Genomic DNA, 22,672 nt, shown 5'->3' with positions numbered 1-22,672 from the left:
TCTTAACAGGAACCCTGTACAGTGGAATGAGTAAATGTGCAGGCAATAGTTCCAGTCCTTTCCTTTGGGAAAATCCATTCCTTTAGATACTTGTTCCTCTCTATTTCCCATTCAATTGAGTCTAGTGTTCCTGATGTTTCCTTTTCAATGGGGAACTATATAATTGATGTTAATTCTCTCCCATTTGCTTCAATGGAACTTTTTGGGCAAAATCCATCATCTTCTTTATATCTAACGCTGAACAAAAGATTCTTAACAGGAATCCTATACAGTAGAATGAATCAATGTGCAGGCAATATTTCCAGTTCTTTCTTTGAGGAAAATCCATTCCTTTGGATACTTGTTCCTCTCTATTTCCCATTCTATTGAGTCTGTGTCCCTGATGTTTCCTCTTCAATTGGGAACTATATAGTTCATGTTAATTCTCTCCCATTTGCTTCATTGGAATTTTTTGGGCAAAATCTATCATCTTCTGTATATCTAAATCAGATCAAAGGATTCTTAATAGGAATCCTACACAGTGGAATGAGTGAATGTGCAGGTAATATAGTTCCAGTTATTTCCTTTGGGAAAATGCATTCCTTTGGATACTTGTTCCTCTCTATTTCCCATTCTATTGAGTCTTTGTCCCTGATGTTTCCTTTTGAATTGGGAACTATATAATTGATGTTAATTCTCTCCCATTTGCTTCAATGGAACTTTTTGGGCAAAATCCATCATCTTCTTTATATCGAAAGCTGATCAAAGGATTCTTAACAGGAATCCTATACAGTGGCATAAGTGAACGTGCAGGCTATAGTTCCAGTTATTTCCTTTGGGAAAATCCATTCCTTTGGATACTTGTTCCTCTCTATTTCCCATTCTATTGAGTCTGTGTCCCTGATGTTTCCTTTTTTTTTTGGGAACTATATAATTGATGTTAATTCTCTCCCATTTGCTTCAATGGAACTTTTTGTGAAAAATCCATCATCTTCTGTATATCTGAAGCAGATCAAAGGATTCTTAACCGGAATCCTACACAGTGGAATGAGTGAAAGTGCTGGCAATAGTTCTGTTATTTCCTTTGGGAAAATCCATTCCTTTGGATACTGGTTCCTCTCTATTAGGCATTCAATTGAGTCTAGTGTTCCTGATGTTTCCTTTTCAATTGGGAACTATATAGTTGATGGTAATTCTCTCCCATTTGCTTCATTGGAATTTTTTGGGCAAAATCTATCATCTTCTGTATATCTAAATCATATCAAAGGATTCTTAATAGGAATCCTACAGAGTGGAATGAGTGAATGTGCAGGTAATAGTTCCAGTTATTTCCTTTGGGAAAATCCATTCCTTTGGATACTTGTTCCTCTCTATTAGCCATTCAATTGAGTCTTGTGTTCCTGATGTTTCCTTTTCAATTGGGAACTATATAGTCGATGTTAATTCTCTCCTGTTTGCTTAATGGAACTTTCTGGGCAAAATCCATCATCTTCTTTATATCTAAAGCTGAACAAAAGATTCTTAACAGGAATCCTATATAGTGGAATGAATCAATGTGCAGGCAATATTTCCAGTTCTTTCTTTGAGGAAAATCCATTCCTTTGGATACTTGTTCCTCTCTATTTCCCATTCTATTGAGTCTGTGTTCCTGATGTTTCCTTTGCATTTAAGAACATTATAGTTGATGATAATTCTCACTTATTTGCTTCAATGGAACATTTTGGGCAAAATATAGCTTCTTCTTTATATCTAAAGCTGATCAAAGGATTCTTAACAGGAATCCTATACAGTGGAATGAGTAAATGTGCAGGCAATAGTTCCAGTCCTTTCCTTTGTGAAAATCCATTCCTTTAGATACTTGTTCCTCTCTATTTCCCATTCAATTTAGTCTAGTGTTCCTGATGGTTCCTTTTCAATAGGGAAGTATATAATTGATGTTAATTCTCTCCGCTTTGCTTCAATGGAACTTTCTGGGCAAAATCCATCATCTTCTTTATATCTAAAGCTGATCAAAGGTTTCTTAACAGGAATCCTATACAGTGGCATAAGTGAACGTGCAGGCTATAGTTCCAGTTATTTCCTTTGGGAAAATCCATTCCTTTGGATACTTGTTCCTCTCTATTTCCCATTCTATTGAGTCTGTGTCCCTGATGTTTCCTTTTCAATTGGGAACTATATAATTGATGTTAATTCCCTCCCTTTTGCTTCAATGGAACATTTTGGGCAAAATCCATCATCTTCTTTATATCTAAAGCTGATCAAAGGATTCTTAACAGGAATCCTAAACAGTGGAATGAATCAATGTGCAGGCAATATTTCCAGTTCTTTCTTTGAGGAAAATACCATTCCTTTGGATACTTGTTCCTCTCTATTTCCCATTCTATTGAGTCTGTGTTCCTGATGTTTCCTTTGCATTTAAGAACATTATAGTTCATGATAATTCTCACTTATTTGCTTCAATGGAACATTTTGGTCAAAATCAATCATCTTCTTTATATCTAAAGCTGATCAATGGATTCTTAACAGGAATCCTATAGAGTGGAATGAGTAAATGTGCAGGCAATTGTTCCAGTCCTTTCCTTTGGGAAAATCCATTCCTTTAGCTACTTATTCCTCTCTATTTCCCATTCTATTGAGTCTAGTGTTCCTGATGGTTCCTTTTAAATAGGGAACTATATAATTGATATTACTTCTCTCCCATTTGCTTCAATGGAACTTTTTGGGCAAAATCCATCATCTACTTTATGTCTAAAGCTGATCAAAGGATTCTTAACAGGAATCCTATACAGTGGCATGAGTGAACGTGCAGGCTATAGTTCCAGTTATTTCCTTTGGGAAAATCCATTCCTTTGGATACTTGTTCCTCTCTATTAGCCATTCAATTGAGTCTAGTGTTCCTGATGTTTCCTTTTCAATTGGGAACTATATAGTTGATGTTAATTCTCTCCTGTTTGCTTAATGGAACTTTCTGGGCAAAATCCATCATCTACTTTATATCTAAAGCTGAACAAAAGATTCTTAACAGGAATCCTATACAGTGGAATGAATCAATGTGCAGGCAATATTTCCAGTTTTTTCTTTGAGGAAAATCCATTCCTTTGGTACTTGTTCCTCTCTATTTCCCATTCTATTGAGTCTGTGTTCCTGATGTTTCCTTTGCATTTAAGAACATTATAGTTGATGATAATTCTCACTTATTTGCTTCAATGGAACATTTTGGGCAAAATATATCTTCTTCTTTATATCTAAAGCTGGTCAAAGGATTCTTAACAGGAATCCTATACAGTGGAATGAGTAAATATGCAGGCAATAATTCCAGTCCTTTCCTTTGGGAAAATCCAGTCCTTTAGATACTTGTTCCTCTCTATTTCCCACTCAATTGAGTCTAATGTTCCTGATGGTTCCTTTTCATTTGGGAACTATATAATTGATGATAATTCTCTCCTATTTGCTTCAATGGAATTTTTTGGGCATAATCCATCATCTTCTGTATATCTAAAGCAGATCAAAGGATTCTTAACAGGAATCCTATACAGTGGAATGAGTGAACGTTCAGGCTATATTTCCAGTTATTTCCTTTGGGAAAATCCATTCCTTTGGATATTTGTTCCTCTCAATTTCCCATTCTATTGAGTCTGTGTCACTGATATTTTCTTTTCAATTGGGAACTATATAGTTGATGGTAAATCTCTCCCATTTCCTTCAATGGAACTTTTTGGGAAAAATCCATCCTCTTCTGTATATCTAAAGCTGATCAAAGGAGTCTTAACAGGAATACTATACAGTGGAATGAGTGAATGAGCTGGCAATAGTTCCAGTTATTTCCTTTGGGAAAATCCATTCCTTTGGATACATGTTCCTCTCTATTTCCCATTCTATTGAGTCTACTTTACCCTTCGTTTCCTTTGCATTTACGAACATTATAGTTGATGATAATCCTCTCCTATTTGCTTCAATGGAACATTTTGGGCAAAATCCATCGTCTTCTTTATTTCTAAAGCTGATCAAAGGATTCTTAACAGGAATCCTATAGAGTGGAATGAGTGAATGTGCAAGCAATAGTTCCAGTTCTTTCTTTTAGGAAAATCTATTCCTTTGGATACTTGTTCCTCTCTATTTCCCATTCTATTGAGTCTGTGTCCCTGATGTTTCCTTTTCAATTGGGAACTATATAGTTGATGTTAATTCTCTCCCATTTGCTTCAATGGAACTTTTTGTGAAAAATCCATCATCTTCTGTATATCTGAAGCAGATCAAAGGATTCCTAACCGGAATCCTACACAGTGGAATGAGTGAAAGTGCTGGCAATAGTTCTGTTATTTCCTTTGGGAAAATCCATTCCTTTGGATACTGGTTCCTCTCTATTAGGCATTCAATTGAGTCTAGTGTTCCTGATGTTTCCTTTTCAATTGGGAACTATATAATTGATGTTAATTCCCTCCCTTTTGCTTCAATGGAACATTTTGGGCAAAATCCATCATCTTCTTTATATCTAAAGCTGATCAAAGGATTCTTAACAGGAATCCTAAACAGTGGAATGAATCAATGTGCAGGCAATATTTCCAGTTCTTTCTTTGAGGAAATACCATTCCTTTGGATACTTGTTCCTCTCTATTTCCCATTCTATTGAGTCTGTGTTCCTGATGTTTCCTTTGCATTTAAGAACATTATAGTTCATGATAATTCTCACTTATTTGCTTCAATGGAACATTTTGGTCAAAATCAATCATCTTCTTTATATCTAAAGCTGATCAATGGATTCTTAACAGGAATCCTATAGAGTGGAATGAGTAAATGTGCAGGCAATTGTTCCAGTCCTTTCCTTTGGGAAAATCCATTCCTTTAGCTACTTGTTCCTCTCTATTTCCCATTCTATTGAGTCTAGTGTTCCTGATGGTTCCTTTTAAATAGGGAACTATATAATTGATATTACTTCTCTCCCATTTGCTTCAATGGAACTTTTTGGGCAAAATCCATCGTCTTCTTTATTTCTAAAGCAGATCAAAGGATTCTTAACAGGAATCCTATACAGTGGAATGAGTGAACGTTCAGGCTATATTTCCAGTTATTTCCTTTGGGAAAATCCATTCCTTTGGATATTTGTTCCTCTCAATTTCCCATTCTATTGAGTCTGTGTCACTGATATTTTCTTTTCAATTGGGAACTATATAGTTGATGGTAAATCTCTCCCATTTCCTTCAATGGAACTTTTTGGGAAAAATCCATCCTCTTCTGTATATCTAAAGCTGATCAAAGGAGTCTTAACAGGAATACTATACAGTGGAATGAGTGAATGAGCTGGCAATAGTTCCAGTTATTTCCTTTGGGAAAATCCATTCCTTTGGATACATGTTCCTCTCTATTTCCCATTCTATTGAGTCTACTTTACCCTTCGTTTCCTTTGCATTTACGAACATTATAGTTGATGATAATCCTCTCCTATTTGCTTCAATGGAACATTTTGGGCAAAATCCATCGTCTTCTTTATTTCTAAAGCTGATCAAAGGATTCTTAACAGGAATCCTATAGAGTGGAATGAGTGAATGTGCAAGCAATAGTTCCAGTTCTTTCTTTTAGGAAAATCTATTCCTTTGGATACTTGTTCCTCTCTATTTCCCATTCTATTGAGTCTGTGTCCCTGATGTTTCCTTTTCAATTGGGAACTATATAGTTGATGTTAATTCTCTCCCATTTGCTTCAATGGAACTTTTTGTGAAAAATCCATCATCTTCTGTATATCTGAAGCAGATCAAAGGATTCCTAACCGGAATCCTACACAGTGGAATGAGTGAAAGTGCTGGCAATAGTTCTGTTATTTCCTTTGGGAAAATCCATTCCTTTGGATACTGGTTCCTCTCTATTAGGCATTCAATTGAGTTCTAGTGTTCCTGATGTTTCCTTTTCAATTGGGAACTATATAATTGATGTTAATTCCCTCCCTTTTGCTTCAATGGAACATTTTGGGCAAAATCCATCATCTTCTTTATATCTAAAGCTGATCAAAGGATTCTTAACAGGAATCCTAAACAGTGGAATGAATCAATGTGCAGGCAATATTTCCAGTTCTTTCTTTGAGGAAAACCATTCCTTTGGATACTTGTTCCTCTCTATTTCCCATTCTATTGAGTCTGTGTTCCTGATGTTTCCTTTGCATTTAAGAACATTATAGTTCATGATAATTCTCACTTATTTGCTTCAATGGAACATTTTGGTCAAAATCAATCATCTTCTTTATATCTAAAGCTGATCAATGGATTCTTAACAGGAATCCTATAGAGTGGAATGAGTAAATGTGCAGGCAATTGTTCCAGTCCTTTCCTTTGGGAAAATCCATTCCTTTAGCTACTTGTTCCTCTCTATTTCCCATTCTATTGAGTCTAGTGTTCCTGATGGTTCCTTTTAAATAGGGAACTATATAATTGATATTACTTCTCTCCCATTTGCTTCAATGGAACTTTTTGGGCAAAATCCATCATCTACTTTATGTCTAAAGCTGATCAAAGGATTCTTAACAGGAATCCTATACAGTGGCATGAGTGAACGTGCAGGCTATAGTTCCAGTTATTTCCTTTGGGAAAATCCATTCCTTTGGATACTTGTTCCTCTCTATTAGCCATTCAATTGAGTCTAGTGTTCCTGATGTTTCCTTTTCAATTGGGAACTATATAGTTGATGTTAATTCTCTCCTGTTTGCTTAATGGAACTTTCTGGGCAAAATCCATCATCTACTTTATATCTAAAGCTGAACAAAAGATTCTTAACAGGAATCCTATACAGTGGAATGAATCAATGTGCAGGCAATATTTCCAGTTTTTTCTTTGAGGAAAATCCATTCCTTTGGTACTTGTTCCTCTCTATTTCCCATTCTATTGAGTCTGTGTTCCTGATGTTTCCTTTGCATTTAAGAACATTATAGTTGATGATAATTCTCACTTATTTGCTTCAATGGAACATTTTGGGCAAAATATATCTTCTTCTTTATATCTAAAGCTGGTCAAAGGATTCTTAACAGGAATCCTATACAGTGGAATGAGTAAATATGCAGGCAATAATTCCAGTCCTTTCCTTTGGGAAAATCCAGTCCTTTAGATACTTGTTCCTCTCTATTTCCCACTCAATTGAGTCTAATGTTCCTGATGGTTCCTTTTCATTTGGGAACTATATAATTGATGATAATTCTCTCCTATTTGCTTCAATGGAATTTTTTGGGCATAATCCATCATCTTCTGTATATCTAAAGCAGATCAAAGGATTCTTAACAGGAATCCTATACAGTGGAATGAGTGAACGTTCAGGCTATATTTCCAGTTATTTCCTTTGGGAAAATCCATTCCTTTGGATATTTGTTCCTCTCAATTTCCCATTCTATTGAGTCTGTGTCACTGATATTTTCTTTTCAATTGGGAACTATATAGTTGATGGTAAATCTCTCCCATTTCCTTCAATGGAACTTTTTGGGAAAAATCCATCCTCTTCTGTATATCTAAAGCTGATCAAAGGAGTCTTAACAGGAATACTATACAGTGGAATGAGTGAATGAGCTGGCAATAGTTCCAGTTATTTCCTTTGGGAAAATCCATTCCTTTGGATACATGTTCCTCTCTATTTCCCATTCTATTGAGTCTACTTTACCCTTCGTTTCCTTTGCATTTACGAACATTATAGTTGATGATAATCCTCTCCTATTTGCTTCAATGGAACATTTTGGGCAAAATCCATCGTCTTCTTTATTTCTAAAGCTGATCAAAGGATTCTTAACAGGAATCCTATAGAGTGGAATGAGTGAATGTGCAAGCAATAGTTCCAGTTCTTTCTTTTAGGAAAATCTATTCCTTTGGATACTTGTTCCTCTCTATTTCCCATTCTATTGAGTCTGTGTCCCTGATGTTTCCTTTTCAATTGGGAACTATATAGTTGATGTTAATTCTCTCCCATTTGCTTCAATGGAACTTTTTGTGAAAAATCCATCATCTTCTGTATATCTGAAGCAGATCAAAGGATTCCTAACCGGAATCCTACACAGTGGAATGAGTGAAAGTGCTGGCAATAGTTCTGTTATTTCCTTTGGGAAAATCCATTCCTTTGGATACTGGTTCCTCTCTATTAGGCATTCAATTGAGTCTAGTGTTCCTGATGTTTCCTTTTCAATTGGGAACTATATAGTAGATGTTAATTCTCTCCCATTTGCTTCAATGTAACTTTTTGGGCAAAATCCATTATCTTCTGTATATATATAAAGTTGATCAAAGGATTCTTAACAGGAACCCTATACAGTGGAATGAATAAATGTGCAGGCAATAGTTCCAGTCCTTTCCTTTGTGAAAATCCATTCCTTTAGATACTTGTTCCTCTCTATTTCCCATTCAATTGAGTCTAGTGTTCCTGATGGTTCCTTTTCAATAGGGAACTATATAATTGATGTTAATTCTCTCCCCTTTGCTTCAATGGAACTTTCTGGGCAAAATCCATCATCTTCTTTATATCTAAAGCTGATCAAAGGATTCTTAACAGGAACCCTGTACAGTGGAATGAGTAAATGTGCAGGCAATAGTTCCAGTCCTTTCCTTTGGGAAAATCCATTCCTTTAGATACTTGTTCCTCTCTATTTCCCATTCAATTGAGTCTAGTGTTCCTGATGTTTCCTTTTCAATGGGGAACTATATAATTGATGTTAATTCTCTCCCATTTGCTTCAATGGAACTTTTTGGGCAAAATCCATCATCTTCTTTATATCTAACGCTGAACAAAAGATTCTTAACAGGAATCCTATACAGTAGAATGAATCAATGTGCAGGCAATATTTCCAGTTCTTTCTTTGAGGAAAATCCATTCCTTTGGATACTTGTTCCTCTCTATTTCCCATTCTATTGAGTCTGTGTCCCTGATGTTTCCTCTTCAATTGGGAACTATATAGTTGATGTTAATTCTCTCCCATTTGCTTCATTGGAATTTTTTGGGCAAAATCTATCATCTTCTGTATATCTAAATCAGATCAAAGGATTCTTAATAGGAATCCTACACAGTGGAATGAGTGAATGTGCAGGTAATAGTTCCAGTTATTTCCTTTGGGAAAATGCATTCCTTTGGATACTTGTTCCTCTCTATTTCCCATTCTATTGAGTCTTTGTCCCTGATGTTTCCTTTTGAATTGGGAACTATATAATTGATGTTAATTCTCTCCCATTTGCTTCAATGGAACTTTTTGGGCAAAATCCATCATCTTCTTTATATCGAAAGCTGATCAAAGGATTCTTAACAGGAATCCTATACAGTGGCATAAGTGAACGTGCAGGCTATAGTTCCAGTTATTTCCTTTGGGAAAATCCATTCCTTTGGATACTTGTTCCTCTCTATTTCCCATTCTATTGAGTCTGTGTCCCTGATGTTTCCTTTTGAATTGGGAACTATATAATTGATGTTAATTCTCTCCCATTTGCTTCAATGGAACTTTTTGTGAAAAATCCATCATCTTCTGTATATCTGAAGCAGATCAAAGGATTCTTAACCGGAATCCTACACAGTGGAATGAGTGAAAGTGCTGGCAATAGTTCTGTTATTTCCTTTGGGAAAATCCATTCCTTTGGATACTGGTTCCTCTCTATTAGGCATTCAATTGAGTCTAGTGTTCCTGATGTTTCCTTTTCAATTGGGAACTATATAGTTGATGGTAATTCTCTCCCATTTGCTTCATTGGAATTTTTTGGGCAAAATCTATCATCTTCTGTATATCTAAATCAGATCAAAGGATTCTTAATAGGAATCCTACAGAGTGGAATGAGTGAATGTGCAGGTAATAGTTCCAGTTATTTCCTTTGGGAAAATCCATTCCTTTGGATACTTGTTCCTCTCTATTAGCCATTCAATTGAGTCTTGTGTTCCTGATGTTTCCTTTTCAATTGGGAACTATATAGTCGATGTTAATTCTCTCCTGTTTGCTTAATGGAACTTTCTGGGCAAAATCCATCATCTTCTTTATATCTAAAGCTGAACAAAAGATTCTTAACAGGAATCCTATACAGTGGAATGAATCAATGTGCAGGCAATATTTCCAGTTCTTTCTTTGAGGAAAATCCATTCCTTTGGATACTTGTTCCTCTCTATTTCCCATTCTATTGAGTCTGTGTTCCTGATGTTTCCTTTGCATTTAAGAACATTATAGTTGATGATAATTCTCACTTATTTGCTTCAATGGAACATTTGGGGCAAAATATAGCTTCTTCTTTATATCTAAAGCTGATCAAAGGATTCTTAACAGGAATCCTATACAGTGGAATGAGTAAATGTGCAGGCAATAGTTCCAGTCCTTTCCTTTGTGAAAATCCATTCCTTTAGATACCTGTTCCTCTCTATTTCCCATTCAATTTAGTCTAGTGTTCCTGATGGTTCCTTTTCAATAGGGAAGTATATAATTGATGTTAATTCTCTCCGCTTTGCTTCAATGGAACTTTCTGGGCAAAATCCATCATCTTCTTTATATCTAAAGCTGATCAAAGGTTTCTTAACAGGAATCCTATACAGTGGCATAAGTGAACGTGCAGGCTATAGTTCCAGTTATTTCCTTTGGGAAAATCCATTCCTTTGGATACTTGTTCCTCTCTATTTCCCATTCTATTGAGTCTGTGTCCCTGATGTTTCCTTTTCAATTGGGAACTATATAATTGATGTTAATTCCCTCCCTTTTGCTTCAATGGAACATTTTGGGCAAAATCCATCATCTTCTTTATATCTAAAGCTGATCAAAGGATTCTTAACAGGAATCCTAAACAGTGGAATGAATCAATGTGCAGGCAATATTTCCAGTTCTTTCTTTGAGGAAAATCCATTCCTTTGGATACTTGTTCCTCTCTATTTCCCATTCTATTGAGTCTGTGTTCCTGATGTTTCCTTTGCATTTAAGAACATTATAGTTCATGATAATTCTCACTTATTTGCTTCAATGGAACATTTTGGGCAAAATCCATCATCTTCTTTATATCTAAAGCTGATCAATGGATTCTTAACAGGAATCCTATAGAGTGGAATGAGTAAATGTGCAGGCAATAGTTCCAGTCCTTTCCTTTGGGAAAATCCATTCCTTTAGCTACTTGTTCCTCTCTATTTCCCATTCTATTGAGTCTAGTGTTCCTGATGGTTCCTTTTAAATAGGGAACTATATAATTGATATTACTTCTCTCCCATTTGCTTCAATGGAACTTTTTGGGCAAAATCCATCATCTACTTTATGTCTAAAGCTGATCAAAGGATTCTTAACAGGAATCCTATACAGTGGCATGAGTGAACGTGCAGGCTATAGTTCCAGTTATTTCCTTTGGGAAAATCCATTCCTTTGGATACTTGTTCCTCTCTATTAGCCATTCAATTGAGTCTAGTGTTCCTGATGTTTCCTTTTCAATTGGGAACTATATAGTTGATGTTAATTCTCTCCTGTTTGCTTAATGGAACTTTCTGGGCAAAATCCATCATCTACTTTATATCTAAAGCTGAACAAAAGATTCTTAACAGGAATCCTATACAGTGGAATGAATCAATGTGCAGGCAATATTTCCAGTTTTTTCTTTGAGGAAAATCCATTCCTTTGGTACTTGTTCCTCTCTATTTCCCATTCTATTGAGTCTGTGTTCCTGATGTTTCCTTTGCATTTAAGAACATTATAGTTGATGATAATTCTCACTTATTTGCTTCAATGGAACATTTTGGGCAAAATATAGCTTCTTCTTTATATCTAAAGCTGATCAAAGGATTCTTAACAGGAATCCTATACAGTGGAATGAGTAAATGTGCAGGCAATAGTTCCAGTCCTTTCCTTTGTGAAAATCCATTCCTTTAGATACTTGTTCCTCTCTATTTCCCATTCAATTTAGTCTAGTGTTCCTGATGGTTCCTTTTCAATAGGGAAGTATATAATTGATGTTAATTCTCTCCGCTTTGCTTCAATGGAACTTTCTGGGCAAAATCCATCATCTTCTTTATATCTAAAGCTGATCAAAGGTTTCTTAACAGGAATCCTATACAGTGGCATAAGTGAACGTGCAGGCTATAGTTCCAGTTATTTCCTTTGGGAAAATCCATTCCTTTGGATACTTGTTCCTCTCTATTTCCCATTCTATTGAGTCTGTGTCCCTGATGTTTCCTTTTCAATTGGGAACTATATAATTGATGTTAATTCCCTCCCTTTTGCTTCAATGGAACATTTTGGGCAAAATCCATCATCTTCTTTATATCTAAAGCTGATCAAAGGATTCTTAACAGGAATCCTAAACAGTGGAATGAATCAATGTGCAGGCAATATTTCCAGTTCTTTCTTTGAGGAAAATACCATTCCTTTGGATACTTGTTCCTCTCTATTTCCCATTCTATTGAGTCTGTGTTCCTGATGTTTCCTTTGCATTTAAGAACATTATAGTTCATGATAATTCTCACTTATTTGCTTCAATGGAACATTTTGGTCAAAATCAATCATCTTCTTTATATCTAAAGCTGATCAATGGATTCTTAACAGGAATCCTATAGAGTGGAATGAGTAAATGTGCAGGCAATTGTTCCAGTCCTTTCCTTTGGGAAAATCCATTCCTTTAGCTACTTGTTCCTCTCTATTTCCCATTCTATTGAGTCTAGTGTTCCTGATGGTTCCTTTTAAATAGGGAACTATATAATTGATATTACTTCTCTCCCATTTGCTTCAATGGAACTTTTTGGGCAAAATCCATCATCTACTTTATGTCTAAAGCTGATCAAAGGATTCTTAACAGGAATCCTATACAGTGGCATGAGTGAACGTGCAGGCTATAGTTCCAGTTATTTCCTTTGGGAAAATCCATTCCTTTGGATACTTGTTCCTCTCTATTAGCCATTCAATTGAGTCTAGTGTTCCTGATGTTTCCTTTTCAATTGGGAACTATATAGTTGATGTTAATTCTCTCCTGTTTGCTTAATGGAACTTTCTGGGCAAAATCCATCATCTACTTTATATCTAAAGCTGAACAAAAGATTCTTAACAGGAATCCTATACAGTGGAATGAATCAATGTGCAGGCAATATTTCCAGTTTTTTCTTTGAGGAAAATCCATTCCTTTGGTACTTGTTCCTCTCTATTTCCCATTCTATTGAGTCTGTGTTCCTGATGTTTCCTTTGCATTTAAGAACATTATAGTTGATGATAATTCTCACTTATTTGCTTCAATGGAACATTTTGGGCAAAATATATCTTCTTCTTTATATCTAAAGCTGGTCAAAGGATTCTTAACAGGAATCCTATACAGTGGAATGAGTAAATATGCAGGCAATAATTCCAGTCCTTTCCTTTGGGAAAATCCAGTCCTTTAGATACTTGTTCCTCTCTATTTCCCACTCAATTGAGTCTAATGTTCCTGATGGTTCCTTTTCATTTGGGAACTATATAATTGATGATAATTCTCTCCTATTTGCTTCAATGGAATTTTTTGGGCATAATCCATCATCTTCTGTATATCTAAAGCAGATCAAAGGATTCTTAACAGGAATCCTATACAGTGGAATGAGTGAACGTTCAGGCTATATTTCCAGTTATTTCCTTTGGGAAAATCCATTCCTTTGGATATTTGTTCCTCTCAATTTCCCATTCTATTGAGTCTGTGTCACTGATATTTTCTTTTCAATTGGGAACTATATAGTTGATGGTAAATCTCTCCCATTTCCTTCAATGGAACTTTTTGGGAAAAATCCATCCTCTTCTGTATATCTAAAGCTGATCAAAGGAGTCTTAACAGGAATACTATACAGTGGAATGAGTGAATGAGCTGGCAATAGTTCCAGTTATTTCCTTTGGGAAAATCCATTCCTTTGGATACATGTTCCTCTCTATTTCCCATTCTATTGAGTCTACTTTACCCTTCGTTTCCTTTGCATTTACGAACATTATAGTTGATGATAATCCTCTCCTATTTGCTTCAATGGAACATTTTGGGCAAAATCCATCGTCTTCTTTATTTCTAAAGCTGATCAAAGGATTCTTAACAGGAATCCTATAGAGTGGAATGAGTGAATGTGCAAGCAATAGTTCCAGTTCTTTCTTTTAGGAAAATCTATTCCTTTGGATACTTGTTCCTCTCTATTTCCCATTCTATTGAGTCTGTGTCCCTGATGTTTCCTTTTCAATTGGGAACTATATAGTTGATGTTAATTCTCTCCCATTTGCTTCAATGGAACTTTTTGTGAAAAATCCATCATCTTCTGTATATCTGAAGCAGATCAAAGGATTCCTAACCGGAATCCTACACAGTGGAATGAGTGAAAGTGCTGGCAATAGTTCTGTTATTTCCTTTGGGAAAATCCATTCCTTTGGATACTGGTTCCTCTCTATTAGGCATTCAATTGAGTCTAGTGTTCCTGATGTTTCCTTTTCAATTGGGAACTATATAGTAGATGTTAATTCTCTCCCATTTGCTTCAATGTAACTTTTTGGGCAAAATCCATTATCTTCTGTATATATATAAAGTTGATCAAAGGATTCTTAACAGGAACCCTATACAGTGGAATGAATAAATGTGCAGGCAATAGTTCCAGTCCTTTCCTTTGTGAAAATCCATTCCTTTAGATACTTGTTCCTCTCTATTTCCCATTCAATTGAGTCTAGTGTTCCTGATGGTTCCTTTTCAATAGGGAACTATATAATTGATGTTAATTCTCTCCCCTTTGCTTCAATGGAACTTTCTGGGCAAAATCCATCATCTTCTTTATATCTAAAGCTGATCAAAGGATTCTTAACAGGAACCCTGTACAGTGGAATGAGTAAATGTGCAGGCAATAGTTCCAGTCCTTTCCTTTGGGAAAATCCATTCCTTTAGATACTTGTTCCTCTCTATTTCCCATTCAATTGAGTCTAGTGTTCCTGATGTTTCCTTTTCAATGGGGAACTATATAATTGATGTTAATTCTCTCCCATTTGCTTCAATGGAACTTTTTGGGCAAAATCCATCATCTTCTTTATATCTAACGCTGAACAAAAGATTCTTAACAGGAATCCTATACAGTAGAATGAATCAATGTGCAGGCAATATTTCCAGTTCTTTCTTTGAGGAAAATCCATTCCTTTGGATACTTGTTCCTCTCTATTTCCCATTCTATTGAGTCTGTGTCCCTGATGTTTCCTCTTCAATTGGGAACTATATAGTTGATGTTAATTCTCTCCCATTTGCTTCATTGGAATTTTTTGGGCAAAATCTATCATCTTCTGTATATCTAAATCAGATCAAAGGATTCTTAATAGGAATCCTACACAGTGGAATGAGTGAATGTGCAGGTAATAGTTCCAGTTATTTCCTTTGGGAAAATGCATTCCTTTGGATACTTGTTCCTCTCTATTTCCCATTCTATTGAGTCTTTGTCCCTGATGTTTCCTTTTGAATTGGGAACTATATAATTGATGTTAATTCTCTCCCATTTGCTTCAATGGAACTTTTTGGGCAAAATCCATCATCTTCTTTATATCGAAAGCTGATCAAAGGATTCTTAACAGGAATCCTATACAGTGGCATAAGTGAACGTGCAGGCTATAGTTCCAGTTATTTCCTTTGGGAAAATCCATTCCTTTGGATACTTGTTCCTCTCTATTTCCCATTCTATTGAGTCTGTGTCCCTGATGTTTCCTTTTGAATTGGGAACTATATAATTGATGTTAATTCTCTCCCATTTGCTTCAATGGAACTTTTTGTGAAAAATCCATCATCTTCTGTATATCTGAAGCAGATCAAAGGATTCTTAACCGGAATCCTACACAGTGGAATGAGTGAAAGTGCTGGCAATAGTTCTGTTATTTCCTTTGGGAAAATCCATTCCTTTGGATACTGGTTCCTCTCTATTAGGCATTCAATTGAGTCTAGTGTTCCTGATGTTTCCTTTTCAATTGGGAACTATATAGTTGATGGTAATTCTCTCCCATTTGCTTCATTGGAATTTTTTGGGCAAAATCTATCATCTTCTGTATATCTAAATCAGATCAAAGGATTCTTAATAGGAATCCTACAGAGTGGAATGAGTGAATGTGCAGGTAATAGTTCCAGTTATTTCCTTTGGGAAAATCCATTCCTTTGGATACTTGTTCCTCTCTATTAGCCATTCAATTGAGTCTTGTGTTCCTGATGTTTCCTTTTCAATTGGGAACTATATAGTCGATGTTAATTCTCTCCTGTTTGCTTAATGGAACTTTCTGGGCAAAATCCATCATCTTCTTTATATCTAAAGCTGAACAAAAGATTCTTAACAGGAATCCTATACAGTGGAATGAATCAATGTGCAGGCAATATTTCCAGTTCTTTCTTTGAGGAAAATCCATTCCTTTGGATACTTGTTCCTCTCTATTTCCCATTCTATTGAGTCTGTGTTCCTGATGTTTCCTTTGCATTTAAGAACATTATAGTTGATGATAATTCTCACTTATTTGCTTCAATGGAACATTTGGGGCAAAATATAGCTTCTTCTTTATATCTAAAGCTGATCAAAGGATTCTTAACAGGAATCCTATACAGTGGAATGAGTAAATGTGCAGGCAATAGTTCCAGTCCTTTCCTTTGTGAAAATCCATTCCTTTAGATACCTGTTCCTCTCTATTTCCCATTCAATTTAGTCTAGTGTTCCTGATGGTTCCTTTTCAATAGGGAAGTATATAATTGATGTTAATTCTCTCCGCTTTGCTTCAATGGAACTTTCTGGGCAAAATCCATCATCTTCTTTATATCTAAAGCTGAACAAAAGATTCTTAACAGGAATCCTATACAGTGGAATGAATCAATGTGCAGGCAATATTTCCAGTTCTTTCTTTGAGGAAAATCCATTCCTTTGGATACTTGTTCCTCTCTATTTCCCATTCTATTGAGTCTGTGTTCCTGATGTTTCCTTTGCATTTAAGAACATTATAGTTGATGATAATTCTCACTTATTTGCTTCAATGGAACATTTGGGGCAAAATATAGCTTCTTCTTTATATCTAAAGCTGATCAAAGGATTCTTAACAGGAATCCTATACAGTGGAATGAGTAAATGTGCAGGCAATAGTTCCAGTCCTTTCCTTTGTGAAAATCCATTCCTTTAGATACCTGTTCCTCTCTATTTCCCATTCAATTTAGTCTAGTGTTCCTGATGGTTCCTTTTCAATAGGGAAGTATATAATTGATGTTAATTCTCTCCGCTTTGCTTCAATGGAACTTTCTGGGCAAAATCCATCATCTTCTTTATATCTAAAGCTGATCAAAGGTTTCTTAACAGGAATCCTATACAGTGGCATAAGTGAACGTGCAGGCTATAGTTCCAGTTATTTCCTTTGGGAAAATCCATTCCTTTGGATACTTGTTCCTCTCTATTTCCCATTCTATTGAGTCTGTGTCCCTGATGTTTCCTTTTCAATTGGGAACTATATAATTGATGTTAATTCCCTCCCTTTTGCTTCAATGGAACATTTTGGGCAAAATCCATCATCTTCTTTATATCTAAAGCTGATCAAAGGATTCTTAACAGGAATCCTAAACAGTGGAATGAATCAATGTGCAGGCAATATTTCCAGTTCTTTCTTTGAGGAAAATCCATTCCTTTGGATACTTGTTCCTCTCTATTTCCCATTCTATTGAGTCTGTGTTCCTGATGTTTCCTTTGCATTTAAGAACATTATAGTTCATGATAATTCTCACTTATTTGCTTCAATGGAACATTTTGGGCAAAATCCATCATCTTCTTTATATCTAAAGCTGATCAATGGATTCTTAACAGGAATCCTATAGAGTGGAATGAGTAAATGTGCAGGCAATAGTTCCAGTCCTTTCCTTTGGGAAAATCCATTCCTTTAGCTACTTGTTCCTCTCTATTTCCCATTCTATTGAGTCTAGTGTTCCTGATGGTTCCTTTTAAATAGGGAACTATATAATTGATATTACTTCTCTCCCATTTGCTTCAATGGAACTTTTTGGGCAAAATCCATCATCTACTTTATGTCTAAAGCTGATCAAAGGATTCTTAACAGGAATCCTATACAGTGGCATGAGTGAACGTGCAGGCTATAGTTCCAGTTATTTCCTTTGGGAAAATCCATTCCTTTGGATACTTGTTCCTCTCTATTAGCCATTCAATTGAGTCTAGTGTTCCTGATGTTTCCTTTTCAATTGGGAACTATATAGTTGATGTTAATTCTCTCCTGTTTGCTTAATGGAACTTTCTGGGCAAAATCCATCATCTACTTTATATCTAAAGCTGAACAAAAGATTCTTAACAGGAATCCTATACAGTGGAATGAATCAATGTGCAGGCAATATTTCCAGTTTTTTCTTTGAGGAAAATCCATTCCTTTGGTACTTGTTCCTCTCTATTTCCCATTCTATTGAGTCTGTGTTCCTGATGTTTCCTTTGCATTTAAGAACATTATAGTTGATGATAATTCTCACTTATTTGCTTCAATGGAACATTTTCGGCAAAATATATCTTCTTCTTTATATCTAAAGCTGGTCAAAGGATTCTTAACAGGAATCCTATACAGTGGAATGAGTAAATATGCAGGCAATAATTCCAGTCCTTTCCTTTGGGAAAATCCAGTCCTTTAGATACTTGTTCCTCTCTATTTCCCACTCAATTGAGTCTAATGTTCCTGATGGTTCCTTTTCAATTGGGAACTATATAATTGATGATAATTCTCTCCTATTTGCTTCAATGGAATTTTTTGGGCATAATCCATCATCTTCTGTATATCTAAAGCAGATCAAAGGATTCTTAACAGGAATCCTATACAGTGGAATGAGTGAACGTTCAGGCTATATTTCCAGTTATTTCCTTTGGGAAAATCCATTCCTTTGGATATTTGTTCCTCTCAATTTCCCATTCTATTGAGTCTGTGTCACTGATATTTTCTTTTCAATTGGGAACTATATAGTTGATGGTAAATCTCTCCCATTTCCTTCAATGGAACTTTTTGGGAAAAATCCATCCTCTTCTGTATATCTAAAGCTGATCAAAGGAGTCTTAACAGGAATACTATACAGTGGAATGAGTGAATGAGCTGGCAATAGTTCCAGTTATTTCCTTTGGGAAAATCCATTCCTTTGGATACATGTTCCTCTCTATTTCCCATTCTATTGAGTCTACTTTACCCTTCGTTTCCTTTGCATTTACGAACATTATAGTTGATGATAATCCTCTCCTATTTGCTTCAATGGAACATTTTGGGCAAAATCCATCGTCTTCTTTATTTCTAAAGCTGATCAAAGGATTCTTAACAGGAATCCTATAGAGTGGAATGAGTGAATGTGCAAGCAATAGTTCCAGTTCTTTCTTTTAGGAAAATCTATTCCTTTGGATACTTGTTCCTCTCTATTTCCCATTCTATTGAGTCTGTGTCCCTGATGTTTCCTTTTCAATTGGGAACTATATAGTTGATGTTAATTCTCTCCCATTTGCTTCAATGGAACTTTTTGTGAAAAATCCATCATCTTCTGTATATCTGAAGCAGATCAAAGGATTCCTAACCGGAATCCTACACAGTGGAATGAGTGAAAGTGCTGGCAATAGTTCTGTTATTTCCTTTGGGAAAATCCATTCCTTTGGATACTGGTTCCTCTCTATTAGGCATTCAATTGAGTCTAGTGTTCCTGATGTTTCCTTTTCAATTGGGAACTATATAGTAGATGTTAATTCTCTCCCATTTGCTTCAATGTAACTTTTTGGGCAAAATCCATTATCTTCTGTATATATATAAAGTTGATCAAAGGATTCTTAACAGGAACCCTATACAGTGGAATGAATAAATGTGCAGGCAATAGTTCCAGTCCCTTCCTTTGTCAAAATCCATTCCTTTAGATACTTGTTCCTCTCTATTTCCCATTCAATTGAGTCTAGTGTTCCTGATGGTTCCTTTTCAATAGGGAACTATATAATTGATGTTAATTCTCTCCCCTTTGCTTCAATGGAACTTTCTGGGCAAAATCCATCATCTTCTTTATATCTAAAGCTGATCAAAGGATTCTTAACAGGAACCCTGTACAGTGGAATGAGTAAATGTGCAGGCAATAGTTCCAGTCCTTTCCTTTGTGAAAATCCATTCCTTTAGATACTTGTTCCTCTCTATTTCCCATTCAATTGAGTCTAGTGTTCCTGATGTTTCCTTTTCAATGGGGAACTATATAATTGATGTTAATTCTCTCCCATTTGCTTCAATGGAACTTTTTGGGCAAAATCCATCATCTTCTTTATATCTAACGCTGAACAAAAGATTCTTAACAGGAATCCTATACAGTAGAATGAATCAATGTGCAGGCAATATTTCCAGTTCTTTCTTTGAGGAAAATCCATTCCTTTGGATACTTGTTCCTCTCTATTTCCCATTCTATTGAGTCTGTGTCCCTGATGTTTCCTCTTCAATTGGGAACTATATAGTTGATGTTAATTCTCTCCCATTTGCTTCATTGGAATTTTTTGGGCAAAATCTATCATCTTCTGTATATCTAAATCAGATCAAAGGATTCTTAATAGGAATCCTACACAGTGGAATGAGTGAATGTGCAGGTAATAGTTCCAGTTATTTCCTTTGGGAAAATGCATTCCTTTGGATACTTGTTCCTCTCTATTTCCCATTCTATTGAGTCTTTGTCCCTGATGTTTCCTTTTGAATTGGGAACTATATAATTGATGTTAATTCTCTCCCATTTGCTTCAATGGAACTTTTTGGGCAAAATCCATCATCTTCTTTATATCGAAAGCTGATCAAAGGATTCTTAACAGGAATCCTATACAGTGGCATAAGTGAACGTGCAGGCTATAGTTCCAGTTATTTCCTTTGGGAAAATCCATTCCTTTGGATACTTGTTCCTCTCTATTTCCCATTCTATTGAGTCTGTGTCCCTGATGTTTCCTTTTGATTTGGGAACTATATAATTGATGTTAATTCTCTCCCATTTGCTTCAATGGAACTTTTTGTGAAAAATCCATCATCTTCTGTATATCTGAAGCAGATCAAAGGATTCTTAACCGGAATCCTACACAGTGGAATGAGTGAAAGTGCTGGCAATAGTTCTGTTATTTCCTTTGGGAAAATCCATTCCTTTGGATACTGGTTCCTCTCTATTAGGCATTCAATTGAGTCTAGTGTTCCTGATGTTTCCTTTTCAATTGGGAACTATATAGTTGATGGTAATTCTCTCCCATTTGCTTCATTGGAATTTTTTGGGCAAAATCTATCATCTTCTGTATATCTAAATCATATCAAAGGATTCTTAATAGGAATCCTACAGAGTGGAATGAGTGAATGTGCAGGTAATAGTTCCAGTTATTTCCTTTGGGAAAATCCATTCCTTTGGATACTTGTTCCTCTCTATTAGCCATTCAATTGAGTCTTGTGTTCCTGATGTTTCCTTTTCAATTGGGAACTATATAGTCGATGTTAATTCTCTCCTGTTTGCTTAATGGAACTTTCTGGGCAAAATCCATCATCTTCTTTATATCTAAAGCTGAACAAAAGATTCTTAACAGGAATCCTATACAGTGGAATGAATCAATGTGCAGGCAATATTTCCAGTTCTTTCTTTGAGGAAAATCCATTCCTTTGGATACTTGTTCCTCTCTATTTCCCATTCTATTGAGTCTGTGTTCCTGATGTTTCCTTTGCATTTAAGAACATTATAGTTGATGATAATTCTCACTTATTTGCTTCAATGGAACATTTTGGGCAAAATATAGCTTCTTCTTTATATCTAAAGCTGATCAAAGGATTCTTAACAGGAATCCTATACAGTGGAATGAGTAAATGTGCAGGCAATAGTTCCAGTCCTTTCCTTTGTGAAAATCCATTCCTTTAGATACTTGTTCCTCTCTATTTCCCATTCAATTTAGTCTAGTGTTCCTGATGGTTCCTTTTCAATAGGGAAGTATATAATTGATGTAAATTCTCTCCGCTTTGCTTCAATGGAACTTTCTGGGCAAAATCCATCATCTTCTTTATATCTAAAGCTGATCAAAGGTTTCTTAACAGTAATCCTATACAGTGGCATAAGTGAACGTGCAGGCTATAGTTCCAGTTATTTCCTTTGGGAAAATCCATTCCTTTGGATACTTGTTCCTCTCTATTTCCCATTCTATTGAGTCTGTGTCCCTGATGTTTCCTTTTCAATTGGGAACTATATAATTGATGTTAATTCCCTCCCTTTTGCTTCAATGGAACATTTTGGGCAAAATCCATCATCTTCTTTATATCTAAAGCTGATCAAAGGATTCTTAACAGGAATCCTAAACAGTGGAATGAATCAATGTGCAGGCAATATTTCCAGTTCTTTCTTTGAGGAAAATCCATTCCTTTGGATACTTGTTCCTCTCTATTTCCCATTCTATTGAGTCTGTGTTCCTGATGTTTCCTTTGCATTTAAGAACATTATAGTTCATGATAATTCTCACTTATTTGCTTCAATGGAACATTTTGGGCAAAATCCATCATCTTCTTTATATCTAAAGCTGATCAATGGATTCTTAACAGGAATCCTATAGAGTGGAATGAGTAAATGTGCAGGCAATAGTTCCAGTCCTTTCCTTTGGGAAAATCCATTCCTTTAGCTACTTGTTCCTCTCTATTTCCCATTCTATTGAGTCTAGTGTTCCTGATGGTTCCTTTTAAATAGGGAACTATATAATTGATATTACTTCTCTCCCATTTGCTTCAATGGAACTTTTTGGGCAAAATCCATCATCTACTTTA

This window comes from Sminthopsis crassicaudata, chromosome 6, assembly GCF_048593235.1.
Source record: "Sminthopsis crassicaudata isolate SCR6 chromosome 6, ASM4859323v1, whole genome shotgun sequence".
Taxonomy (NCBI): domain Eukaryota; kingdom Metazoa; phylum Chordata; class Mammalia; order Dasyuromorphia; family Dasyuridae; genus Sminthopsis; species Sminthopsis crassicaudata.
The sequence above is the reverse complement of the archived record's forward strand: the minus strand, read 5'-3'. Positions refer to the sequence as shown.